This window comes from Leucopleurus acutus (genome assembly GCF_964270905.1).
Source record: "Leucopleurus acutus genome assembly, chromosome: 7".
Taxonomy (NCBI): Eukaryota; Metazoa; Chordata; class Mammalia; order Artiodactyla; family Delphinidae; genus Leucopleurus; species Leucopleurus acutus.
Genome location: NC_139150.1, coordinates 13,275,797 through 13,287,865, shown reverse-complemented (window position 1 = coordinate 13,287,865; position 12,069 = coordinate 13,275,797). Strand labels below are relative to the sequence as shown.

General features: G+C 41.3%; 1 long non-coding RNA gene and 1 pseudogene across 2 annotated transcripts; one reads left to right on the top strand and one right to left on the bottom strand.

Moving 5' to 3' along the window:
- The first annotated feature begins 583 nt into the window (after positions 1-583).
- LOC309964376 lies at positions 584-4,670 on the top strand. Its single transcript, XR_014326345.1, has 3 exons — positions 584-598; positions 2,827-2,936; positions 4,577-4,670. It is a non-coding gene; the product is annotated as an uncharacterized lncRNA (long non-coding RNA).
- A 5,250-nt stretch (positions 4,671-9,920) lies between these two features.
- Positions 9,921-10,699, bottom strand: LOC309964063 (kunitz-type protease inhibitor 2-like; annotated as a pseudogene). The gene is made up of 2 exons: positions 10,608-10,699; positions 9,921-10,556 (listed from the first exon to the last, which is right to left on the bottom strand). The product of its transcript is annotated as a kunitz-type protease inhibitor 2-like (transcript).
- Positions 10,700-12,069: the final 1,370 nt, after the last annotated feature.

Sequence of the window (12,069 nt, the reverse complement as noted above, 5' to 3'; positions counted from 1 at the left end):
CAGGACCGAGGAGGACACGCCCCCACCCTCCACCGCCCTCCCCTCCCGCGCGGCAGCTTCTGGGGAGCTTCCCGCTATCCAAGGGCTGAGGGGCGTGGCCTGAGGGGCGAAGGACCCCTGAGGCGGGGGTCCGGGCCGGGGGCAGCACCGGAAGGGTGGGGCGGTGCCGGAAGGGAGGGGCGGAGGCCACAGGGCTGGGAATTGCGGCTGAAGAGACAGGGGACGGGGTAGAGAGGATGGTCTGAGAAAAGGCTACGAAGAAGAAAAAGGCGCCCCTTCTGGGCAGACGAATTAGAAGAAAATGGTGCCTTCCTTGGGCGGGGTAGGGTCCGAGTGAAGGGAGGAGGCAGAGAGGCACCTGTGTTGTGTGGCCAGAGTGAGGGCGCCGCGCCCAGCCCTAGACTGGGAGCACCCATCGTGTGAGGGGAAGAAAGCGGCGCGACCACCCTCGAGCCCAAGGGAGTGAATTCGAGTGTGGTGCCCTTTATTCAAGTAAAATCCTTTCCGAGCCCTTGCCGTCGCCAAGCAGCGTGCTCATTGCTAGGGGCGGAGCGGGCAAGGAGCAGACACGGGGCCCGCCCTCGTGGAGTTGACACAGGTAACAAGCAAGTAAACAAGTCGTCATACGGGGGGAAGAGCGCGACGAAGGGCACGGGGGACTCAGAGGATAGCCGAGGGCAGCTACTCTAGTTAAGGGGACAAGGGAAGGCCGCTGTAAGGAGGTGGCATTGAGGTGTGACCTGAAAGATGAGAAGGAGCCACCCTTGGGAAGGGGGACTGGCGGGGCGGGAGGTCGGGAAGGGAATCCCAGGCGGAGGGAAAAGCACAGGCAAGAGTATTCCGCACCTCACGCTTTGTGCTGGGTAGTGGCTGAAACCTCACCTTTGAAAACCAGGCTGTGTTTTATTCTCGATAAAACTTGTCCGAATGCAAACCGTTCAAAGTATGGTGATGCACACAAGCAGGTGCACTTTTAAAAACATTTCATGCAGAAATAAATACAGATTCTCAGGAAGTTGCAAAGGCAGTGCAGAGAGGTTATAGGTACCCTCTACCCAGTTTCCCCCAATAGTTACGTCTTACTTATCTGTATCAAAGCCAGGAAATTGACAGTGGCGCAAATGTATATATAGTTCTATGCCATTTTGTCTCAAGCACAGATTTGTATAATCACCACTACAGTCAAATACAGAGCTATTCCATCACCACAAAGTTCTCCCTTTGGCCTTGTAATATCTAACACTTTGTGGTGTTTGGGTAATTGAAATGGTAGACTTTCTCTCTAGTTTTAGGTCTGGAGCCTTGTGGTGGTCAGGGCAGAAAGTGGAGCACACACGATTGTTAACAGGTGTTAAGAGAGTGGCTGATCATCGTTGCTTTGGGGTACAGACACTAGTGTGTGGTTCACGGCTAATGCAGAGCTCTCAAGTTGATCTCCAGTCACATGTGGGAAAGAACTGCTTATATTCCTGGGGGTGGAGTACAGCTTGTGCAGTCACTTGGTTTGTAAGCCTTCTGGAGCAGATAAGGAGGGGAGTACAGTTATTTAATGATCCTTTCTCTCTAAATTATCCTGGAGAAAGTCCACAGCTTCATTTTTTCCATTCCATAACGAATAAGCCCCAGAGGCATGAACTTCCTGTTTATGCCGCGGTTCCCAGGAATGAGGAGCAAATGCACAGGCGGCTAATTAAAACTTTTAATAAAGGAGGGCTTGATTACACATTGCATAATCAATTTGTGAAAAAGTATTTAGCTTGCATTTTTGCTGGAAAGGAAAATATTTCAGAATGAATTTAATGTTTGTACTCCTGCCTGCTGCGTTGATTCAATTCTCAAGGCAATTCCAACAGCATCATTTCTGGAGAATTAGAAAAGAGGCTTCACCCTTTGGGAGAAAGAATTTGGTAAACACTTGTTGGCCCTGGTTTCAGGTTGCATCAGTTTGGGAGCTAATTCCAGGCCCCAAGCTGAGAACAAGACTTGACTTGATTTTTAGATTACTTTCAGAATAGATCGGAATTTACAGATTTAGATTTTAAAACGCTGAATTCAGTTGCCCCTGAAACTGTTGTATTCTGGCTTTCTTATGCATATTATGTATAAATGTATTGATTAAATGTACTTTAAAAATAAATATTATTGTATCACCCTCTCCCTTTGGGGGAATTTCTAGTCCTAAAATTTCTTCCAGTAGTGATTAGAAGTTAGAATGTTTTTTGAGAACTTTATGCTTTAAAAACTGAGACTTATTATATGAAATTACAAATAATTTGAAGAGAGAAAGAATTACTTCTCCTATTATTGCCTCTAACAGAACTATTATCATTTTGATGAATTTTTCCTCTAGCTGTTATTTAAAGTATAAGTTAAAATCAGAGTATTTATTCCATATTTCTTTCAAGTTTTATTTTGCTGTTATTTCCCTAGCATATTCAGGGTACCAAATTAAGTATTGATTGATGGTGACAGCGATGACATTAAGACATGGAGATGGGTTTGAGACAGACATGCACCATGAATTCATAATTGAATAAGTCAGAAGGAAATTTAATTAGTCTTTTTCCTGTGTCCACATAAGAAATGCTTTAAGAACAACAGAGAAAAGTCCTTATTTATTTTCTTTTCCTTTAAATTATGATTCCAGGCTGTTCACAGTGACTGCAGTGAAATCAGCTAACCAAATGCTTTTGAGGGGACAGCAGTACCAGCAAGCTATGTCTGTATGTGGCATTTTCACCAGGATGGGTCTAACTAGGTTGATCTGTTTCTCTATGTGGACTAATTCACTTTTATTGTATTACAGCAGCATTTTTGTCTTCTTAGTTCTTCTGTTCTTCAGGAAATTACTCTGGAACTGAATCATAACAGGAGTTTCACCAGTGGATTTTGTACATTTGAGCTGTGGCAGCAGACCAATTACACCACAGCACTTGGTAAGAGCACTGGGTGTTTGTGTCCTCAGTCTTATGAAAATAAAAAGCATTACTGAAACATTGGTGGTATTTAATAGAGTCATCTATGGCAAGAATTTTATTAATCTTCTTTATTTATCAGTTCACAAAGCAAATATTTGTTGAATACCTATTATGTGCCAGGCATCGTTGTAGGTGCCTGGGATAAAACAATGAACAAAAAAGACAAAAATTCTTGCCCTCATGGAGTTTTCTTTCTGGTATTCCTTTCCACATGTATTAGTTTGCTAGGGTTTACATAACAAAGTACCACAGACTGGGTGGCTTAAACATCAGAAGTATATTTTTCTTACACCACAGATTGGGCGGCTTAAACATCAGAAGTATATTTTTCTTACAGTTCTGGAAGTGAGAAGTCCAAGATCAAGGTTCAGCAGAGTTGGTTTCTTCTAACAGGCCTGAGCGAAGCATCTGTTCCAGGTCTCTCTCTTTGACTTGTAGATAACTGTCTTCTTCCTGTGTTTTCACATCGTCTTCTCTTTGTACACTTCTGTGTCCAAATTTCCTCTTCTTATAAGGACACCAGTTGTATTGGATTAGGGCCCACCCTAATGACCTCATTTTAACTTAATTACCTCTTTAAAGACCCTACCTCCAAATACAGTCACATTCTAAGGTCCCAGGGTTTAGGATTTCAACATGTGAATTTTGGGGGAACACAGTTCAGCCCGTAATACCACATATGACTATGGTGTATTCAAATCTTTGTCCTGCTTGTTTTCTCATATTAATATCTCTGAGGTATTCAAAGTCATGTATGTTTTCCTGTAAAATGTATCCAGGTAACCTGTAATTATGAGTGATTATTTTTCTAGACATGATTTATTTTTAATAAATACTGAAAGTTCTTGGTTAGGAAGGATTACTCTGCTAGGAATGTTGCCCCATCTAGTGGCCGCTGTATTCAACTACTTCTGTCAAAGTTATAAAAATGAATAAAGGGGCGCTATGTTGGAGAAAGGGTTCTCTTTTCAACAGGCTATTATTCACAGGGCACTAAGGATTCATGATAAAAAATATTTTATCCATCACTGTATGTGGAATGAAAGAGAGGTCTACATAATGACACTATTTTTAATAATTCAAGTAATATCAGTACCATCATTTACTATCACTACCAGTTACTGTTTATTTTTTATCTCCATGAGGAAACTGAGACTTGGTTTACTCCCTTGCCCAAGATCTCACAGATTATAAGTAGTGTTTGTTTGAAGTCTATATGACTTCAGAGTGTAAGCGCTTAATCATTCAGGATAAATAAAAAGAAACAAAAAGATTCAAACATTTTGTAATGCATTCCTAATAAGTGACACATCTAAGCATACACCTAAATGAGTACTCACGTTTGTCTTCAATCTTGATATATACTTAACCTTTATCTTGAAATGATACTTTATTGTTCAGTGTTTGTATCGTCGTTGATGTGCTGTGTCAAAGTGTGTCTGTCTGTCTTAGATAATGAATTTATAAAGGACACAATCCACAACCAGGTCAGTATTCATTGCATACCTTGAATTACGTCGAACATTTAAAATAACTATTAAAAAGTTTGGACTTTTTTGGTAATTTTAAAGAATAATTTTTGCTTCTCTATTATACAGGTTGAATGCGGCAGCTAACTTGCCTGGAAACATCAGGAAGTGCTTCTGCAGAAAGCTGAGTTCGATAGGATAAATACAAGTTAGAAAAGGATGCCTTAGGAATACAGAGAAGCCCTTGTAACTGCATGGGAGTATGACAGAGTTTGACATTTTGGGAGAAATGTAAGTAGTCAGATATGCAGGGAGTGGGAGTGATAAGAGATGACAATGGACTAAAAGGCATATGCCAAACTGAGAAGAAAATTATGAAGCCATAAGTTATGGAAGATCTTAGCAAGAGAGGTGGAATGATCCCTTCTTATCAAAAGATCATGTAATAGACAATCTGAATAGGTCTTTATCTATTAAAGAAATTGAATAAGTAATAATCTTCTAAAACAGAAAGTCCAGGCCCAGACGGGGTCACTGGTGATTTCTACCAAACATTTAAGAAAGAAATTATACCAATTCTCTACAGTCTCTTCCATAAGATAGAAGCAGAAGGAGTACTTCCTAACTCATTCTGTGAGGCCAGGATTACTCTAATATCAAAATCAGACAATGACATTACATAAAAGAAAACTACAGACCAATATCTCTCATGAACATAGGTGCAAAAGTTCTCAACAAAATATTAGCAAATGGAATCCAACAATGTATAAAAGAATTATATACAGTTACATATAAAATGGTGTAACATTTGAAAATCAGTCAGTGTAATCCATCACATCAACAGGCTAAAGAAGAAAAGTCACATGATCCTATCAATAGATGCAGAAAAAGCATTTGACAAAATCCAATAGTCATTAATCATAAAAACTGAGTAAGGTAGGAATAGAGAGGACTTCCTCAACTTGATAAAGAACATGTACGAGAAACCTACAGTGAACATCATGCTTAATGGTGAGACACTAGAAGCTTTCCCACTAGGATCAGGAACAAGACAACTCCTTTTCAACATCATATTGGAAGTCCTTGCTAATGAATAAGACAGGAAATGGAAGTAAAAGGTATACAGATTGGGAAGGGAGAAAATAAAACTGTCTTTGTTTGCAGAAGACATGACGGTCTATGTAGAAAGTCTGTACTTGTACTCTTACAGTATTATATAAGGAAGCAAAAGAAAGGAGGAAGTTAAACAAACGAAGAAAGGGCCCAGAACAAATGGCTTCACATTTAATAGTGGTGTTTTCTTATGTAGTTAACAATTGATATATGAACGTAAGGTTATTAAAATGAATGATCCCAGTATATCATTTGCGACTAGCTGAGTGTAAAATATCCTCTCGCTATTCTTGAAAACTTTTTTCTTGGACTTTAAGACATAATGGCTTGGAGCTACTAGATACAGTTACTACATCATTGGGCATTTTATGGGTGCTATTTGTTTGTACACTGTATCTTTACTTTAAAGAACCTTTCTTTAAAGAAGTTAACAGTGATCATTTCGATACTAGCCATTAAGTAATGCAAGGATAGTAATGTAGCATTTGATTATTGTGCCTGTGCTCCCTGTCTTTTTACAGTACTGCATTCCCGTAGGTCATGATGAGTAATCACTCATGTTACCTTTTTGCATATTGCCTAATCTCCATTTATAGAAGAGGCAAATGAGTGAGGCAAATAGAGGTGTAGTTAAGATCACAGGCTCTGTGCCTCCATTGCCTGTGTTAGAATCCTTGTTCCACCATTTCCTAGCTCTCTGACCTTGGGCAAGTTATGGAAGAATAAGTGAAATAATCCATGTGAAGTGCTCAGCACAGTGCCTGGCACATAGTAAGCACTTCATAAGTGTTAGTGGTTACTAAAGTAATTGTATATTACACAGACATTATATACTATTTTTATTATTACAACAAACAATGACACCATGGATTTAAACTTAGGTAGCTCTGACCCTAAAGCTCCCCCGTTTCCCTCTATCAACACTGTCTCTGTAAATTTTTAGTCATTGATGAAGACAGAACTGATTCTCTTTAAATTGCTTTGGCTCCGTGAAAGAAGGTTTGCCAGTTTATTAGTCCAGATAGAGTAGATTATGCTGCATTAATGAACAACTTCCATATTTCCATGATTTTCCACAAAAATCTTTATTTCTTACTCCCATTTCATGTCCTGGGATGACAGAGGCTTTTTCATCATAGTCACCCAGGGATCTCAGCACATCTTAACATGTGCTTCCACCATCACCAAGGGAGGGAAAAGGGGATATGGTGACTTGTGCGCTGTCTCTTGAAGCCTTCTGCTTGGAAGTGACACGTGAACTGATGCTTATATTTCATTGGCCAAAGCCAGTAACACAGCTAGGTCCAACTTCAAACAAGCATGGGAAAGTGCAGTTTTCTGGGTTTAGGAAAGAGAGAATTAGACACCAGTGAGCAGCATTAATAACTACCATACCAACAATTTGAATTTTTTTCAGTTTCCTAAGTTGATATTTATCTTTTCAATTTCTAAATCTGCCCCCATCCTTTCTTATGTATACAGATCTTCCTCAACTGATGATGGGGTTATGTTCCAATAAACCTAAGTTGAAATCATAAGTTGAAAATATTGTAAGTTGAAAATGCGTTTAGTACATCTATCCTACTGAACACCATAGCCTAGCCCAGCCTACCTTAAACGTGCTCAGAACACTTACATTAGCCTACAGTTGGGCTAAATCACCTCACACAAAGCTATTTTATAATACAGTGTTGACTGTCTCATGCGATCTATTGAATACTGTACTGACAGTGAAAAACAGTGTGGTTGTCTGGGTACAGAATGGTTTTAAGTGTATCAATTGTTTCCCCTTGTGATTGTGTGGCTGACTGGGGGCTGTGGCTGCCCAGCATCAAGAGAGAGTGTCATCGCTAGCCTGGGAAAAGATCAAAATTCGCAATTCAAAGTACAGTTTCTTCTAAATGCATATTTTCATGCCATTGTAAAGTCAAAAAATCGTTAAGTTGAACCATTGTGAGTCAGGGATGTTTGTATAGATTCTTCAGGAAAAAGCCTAAGTATAGTTGCAGAGAAACACCTCTCTTTCAGAGAGGTATATCAGAGTTATCTGGAGACTTTTTTCAAGATCATGTGCCCAAGGCCCGCCCAAGAATGGAAATATCTATAGGTCAGGCTCTGGGTGTGTATCTTTTGAAAAAGCTCCCCAGATGGTTCTGGTTTGCTCCCTGTTGTGACTATGCAATTGTAAACTCATTTGTTTTCAAGGGTTGTCCTTAAGACAGATGGGAGGAAACAGAGCTGAAAGGGTCAGAAAGAGGAAGGCACTATGACTGAAGTGTAGCAGGGCTCTCAGCTCAGGCTGAAGCTGTGCTCACCTCACAAGTCAGTATATCTGGCTTCTGGCATGGGTAGGTGACTCCAGGGTTCCATTTACATAAAGGAACACCAATCCTCATGAGAAAGACCTCACCTTAAGGGAGACTTGACCCTGCCCCAACTTTTTATTGAAAAAAATTTTTTCAGAAGATTAAAAGAATTTACCCACCACTTAATTCAGTAAGTGCTAGCATTTTGCTATATTTGTTTTATTTATTTATCTTTTTTGACATCCACTGATGGTTGTTGCTTGAATCAGTTATTTCATTGAGGGGCAGGGGGTGCCAAATGGTGATTTTCTGATTCTCCCATTCTTTCTACATTTATTATCACTATCTAGCATTCTTCAATAAAGAGGAGCTTTCCTTTATCAACTGGAGATGAATTAAGTTTTTCCTAAAAAGGCAGAATAAATAAATGCTTAATTTTTTAAACTAGGGAAGATTTTTCAGCAGCCTATGTTTGATTGAAGGACATTTGGCCAGCATTGTAGTGGACAGATGATCTAAATGGCTTATGCATTTAGTTCTACAGCCCAACTCTCAGACTCAGAATGATAGAGCATGGTAGCTAAAGTGGAAAATGGTGTAGGAATTATAGTGGCTGTAACACTGAGAACAGAAAGTGTCAATAGCATCAGTTGCAAGGTTTGGGAAGTGTCAGAGGACAGGACCCATGGCACAGACATCGGCAGGTTCCATCAGGACTGGTACCTGTTGGTGGGTCCCAGTAGCTAGCTATAGTACCGTCGGTGGCCACGGCAGCATGGCTGCTGTTTTGTTCATTAGCAACGCCAGGAAACAGCAGCAGCAGAAGAGCAAATGGCGCCAACCAAGTGGGTAATCAAGAGGATTTTTCTGTAGAGCATCCATGAGGCAGCCGTTGGGGCACCCAAAGCTGTGGCAGGGAAACTGGAGCTCTTGAAGTGCTGGTAGAGTCCGAATCAGAGTCAGAGACATACGGATTTGGGAGACTTAATACTTTACTCTGGGGCTGGTGTGATCTGGGAAAAAAGTGCTGCATCTTACCAAGAACAGAAAATGGTGAAGAAAGGATTCTTTTTAGGCAAAGGAAACTCAAGGGATAAAATGATGTATACAATTCAAAAGGCAGGGAGATGATGGCAGGTGGATTAGATTGAAAGAGAAAATCCAAAGATACCAGTTGACTAGTTGAGGGAAGCAGGAAATCCGTCGGTATTTCATGACAGGCTTAGGGAAGCTAACCACCTGGCAGAAGTCCGTAGTGCATGGATGGCTGAAGGGCCAGTTTTCTGATCCACAAGTATATCTCTCTCCATTTATTCAAATCTTCTTTTCTGCTTCTCAGTGCCATGTGATTTTTTAATAGTAAACACTGTTTCAATTAAAAGAAAAATTAAAAGTTTATTCCTGATAGAATCCACATACCCTGAAGAGTTAAAATGGTCTGAATATAAGGTTTCTTCTAATCTGTACTGAACATAGGGGTTGTGGTTACTAAAAGTTAGTCAAACCATATATAGGAAGTAAACTAATGATTGCTTTTCCCTTCCACTTTTAGGATTTTTTTTTTTTAAGGGAAGACCATTTTTATTAAACTTGTACATTTTACTTCTTCCTTTCAGAATCCTAATTAAAAAAACATGTTTCTGCTTACTTTAAAAAACAAAACAAAACAGAAAACAAACAAAGGAAACTATTAAACATTACTTTTGTGATCGGAAAGGAGACAATAGGATTCAACATAAGCTAAGAAAACTATACGTGGAGCAAAGAAATAAATCGAAGAGGCACCGACTCCGATCTAGGGCTAAGACCATTTGCAACGTGCACAGCCCTTCACTAAGAGAATTTCCAAAGCAAACCCATCCCGGGAGACCAGGGAGCAGCCCTCTTACCTTCTGGATTAACAAACAGACCAAAAGCCCTAATGATCGCGCAAATACAAACCAATCACTCTATTTGAAAAAGCACAGATGCGTTCAACACTTGTCTCCCCTCCCTTCCCAGATTCTCTTCATTAACGGGGGATTGAGGAGGGCAGCCTCTTGGCGGCAGGGCATTCACAGGACGTAAGTGTTCTTCACCAGCGGCTCTTTGTCGTCCCCAGAGCTCCGCACAGTCCGGGGGGCGCGCTCCTGGTTCCTCCGCGCCACCCTGATCAGGCAGACCACGGAGGCTCCCAGCAAGAGCCAGGACCACCGCTTTAGTGCAGGCCAGGGCAGGACATAACTGCTTGCCGAAGCGGCGCTGCACGCACTCCTCCTTGGAGGGGTAGCTGTTTTTATTGCCCCGGCATCCGCCGTAGATGAAGTTATCACAAGAGTTCTTCTCGGCATTAAAGTACCAGCGTGGGAAGGATGCGCGGCAAGCCCCAGGAACGGCCTGGGCAGTGCAGTGTTCTTCATAGTTGAACATATCACTGGACAGGTCATCAGAATCCTGCCTTCCGGGAACACTTGGGACAGAGGAATCTGCTCCATTCCTGGACAGGTCATCGATGGTGTTTACTGTGACACCAGCACACTTTGCAAGACACTCCTCCTTGGTCATGGAATTATTGTCATTCCCTCCACAGCCTCCGTACACAAACTGCTGGCAGGATCCGTCAGTGACATTGTACCACCACTTAGGGATGGAGGCCCGGCATTTCCCCACACTCTTCGAAACTCGGCAAAAGTCTGTGCAGCTGTGTGTGGCTGGAGAAACACCTCACTCTTAGTAGATGCCCTTGCTTCCGTGGACGCCACATTCTCCGTCGGCCGCCTCAGCGGGAGAGGAGCAGCGATGCCAGCAGGGTGAGGAGTGCCCAGTACCGCCTCAGCCCACACAGCTGCGCCATGAGGGGCTCCACCCCTAGGATTTTTTTTTTGAAATATAAAAACAAAGTGACTTTTTGTCACACTTTCCGTAAACATTGGTTTATCCATGGAGAAATGGAAACTTTTTCTACTGGAAGAAGGTAAGCTGAGAACTACTGCTGTGTTTGGTTCTATTTTTATTATTTATTAATCAAATATACATAGACTGAAAGGAAAATAAAAAAACAAGCTATGCATTAAATCATGGCAAACAGTCTGTATTGTAATCTGCATTTCATAAAATTAAGGAAGTGATTTTATACAAATCCCCTCAAAATTAATAAAATTAAATTATGCTTAGCATTCAACTAAGTGATTGTAATTCAGCATAGTGGAACTATCTTTTTTTTACTATAAAAGCTATGTGTTTATGGAGTGGCAGTACAGTAATTAGTAAAAGTGTCTGGTTTTGTCAGTGATTTTTTTCCCCTTGAGTGGAATTAATCAGATTTTATACTCTGTAAGCAGTCATTGAATCATTCTTAGCTCTGTGTCAGGTAATTTAGTCAGGTGATGAAATCATCACAAGATTTTTTTGAGAGCTCTAGACCTTCCAAAGTGGCAGAAAGTTAATTGTTGCCTCAACAGTACTAACAGGGGCATTGGGCATGCACAGTTTTGTGGCTGCAAGGAAAGTGAGCAGCACAGTGGTGGTATTTAGTGGACTTCATGTTCAGAAGAAGCTTCCTCCCAGAATCCATCATGTAATCCTTAATTTAGAAGCAGGTGAACCACAGTACTAACCAGAGAGCAAGTGAAGTGCAGAAACAAGAGCCGAAGATGTTCTCTAAGTCTTTTAAAAAAAAAAAATTTATTTATTTATTTATTTATTTTTGGTTGCGTTGGGTCTTCGTTGCTGCGCACGGGCTTTTTCTCTAGTTGCGGTGAGCGGGGGCTACTCTTTGTTGTGTTGCGCGGGCTTCTCGTTGCAGTGGCTTCTCTTTGTTGCGGAGCACGGGCTCTAGGCACCTGGGCTTCAGTAGTTGTGGCTCGCAGGCTCAGTAGTTGTGGCGCACGGGCTTAGTTGCCCCACAGCATGTGGGATCGTCCCGGATCAGGGCTCAAATCCGTGTCCCCTGCATTGGCAGGCGGATTCTTAACCACTGCGCCACCAGGGAAGACCTATGTTCTCTAAGTCTTGAAGTGATCTTAGGCAGTTTGTAAATCGGTGTATATTGTCTTCAGCATCCTTTCACTTCTCTTATCTGCTTCTCTTCTACTTCATAGTGCTTGGTGCTAACTACCCTAGTTACCACGTTGCCCCAGTCCATTCAAGCCTATCTTCTCCTGTCAAAGCTCTCTTTGCACCAAAATTACCTACATTCCTGTTTTGGAGAGTCTCTGATATTAG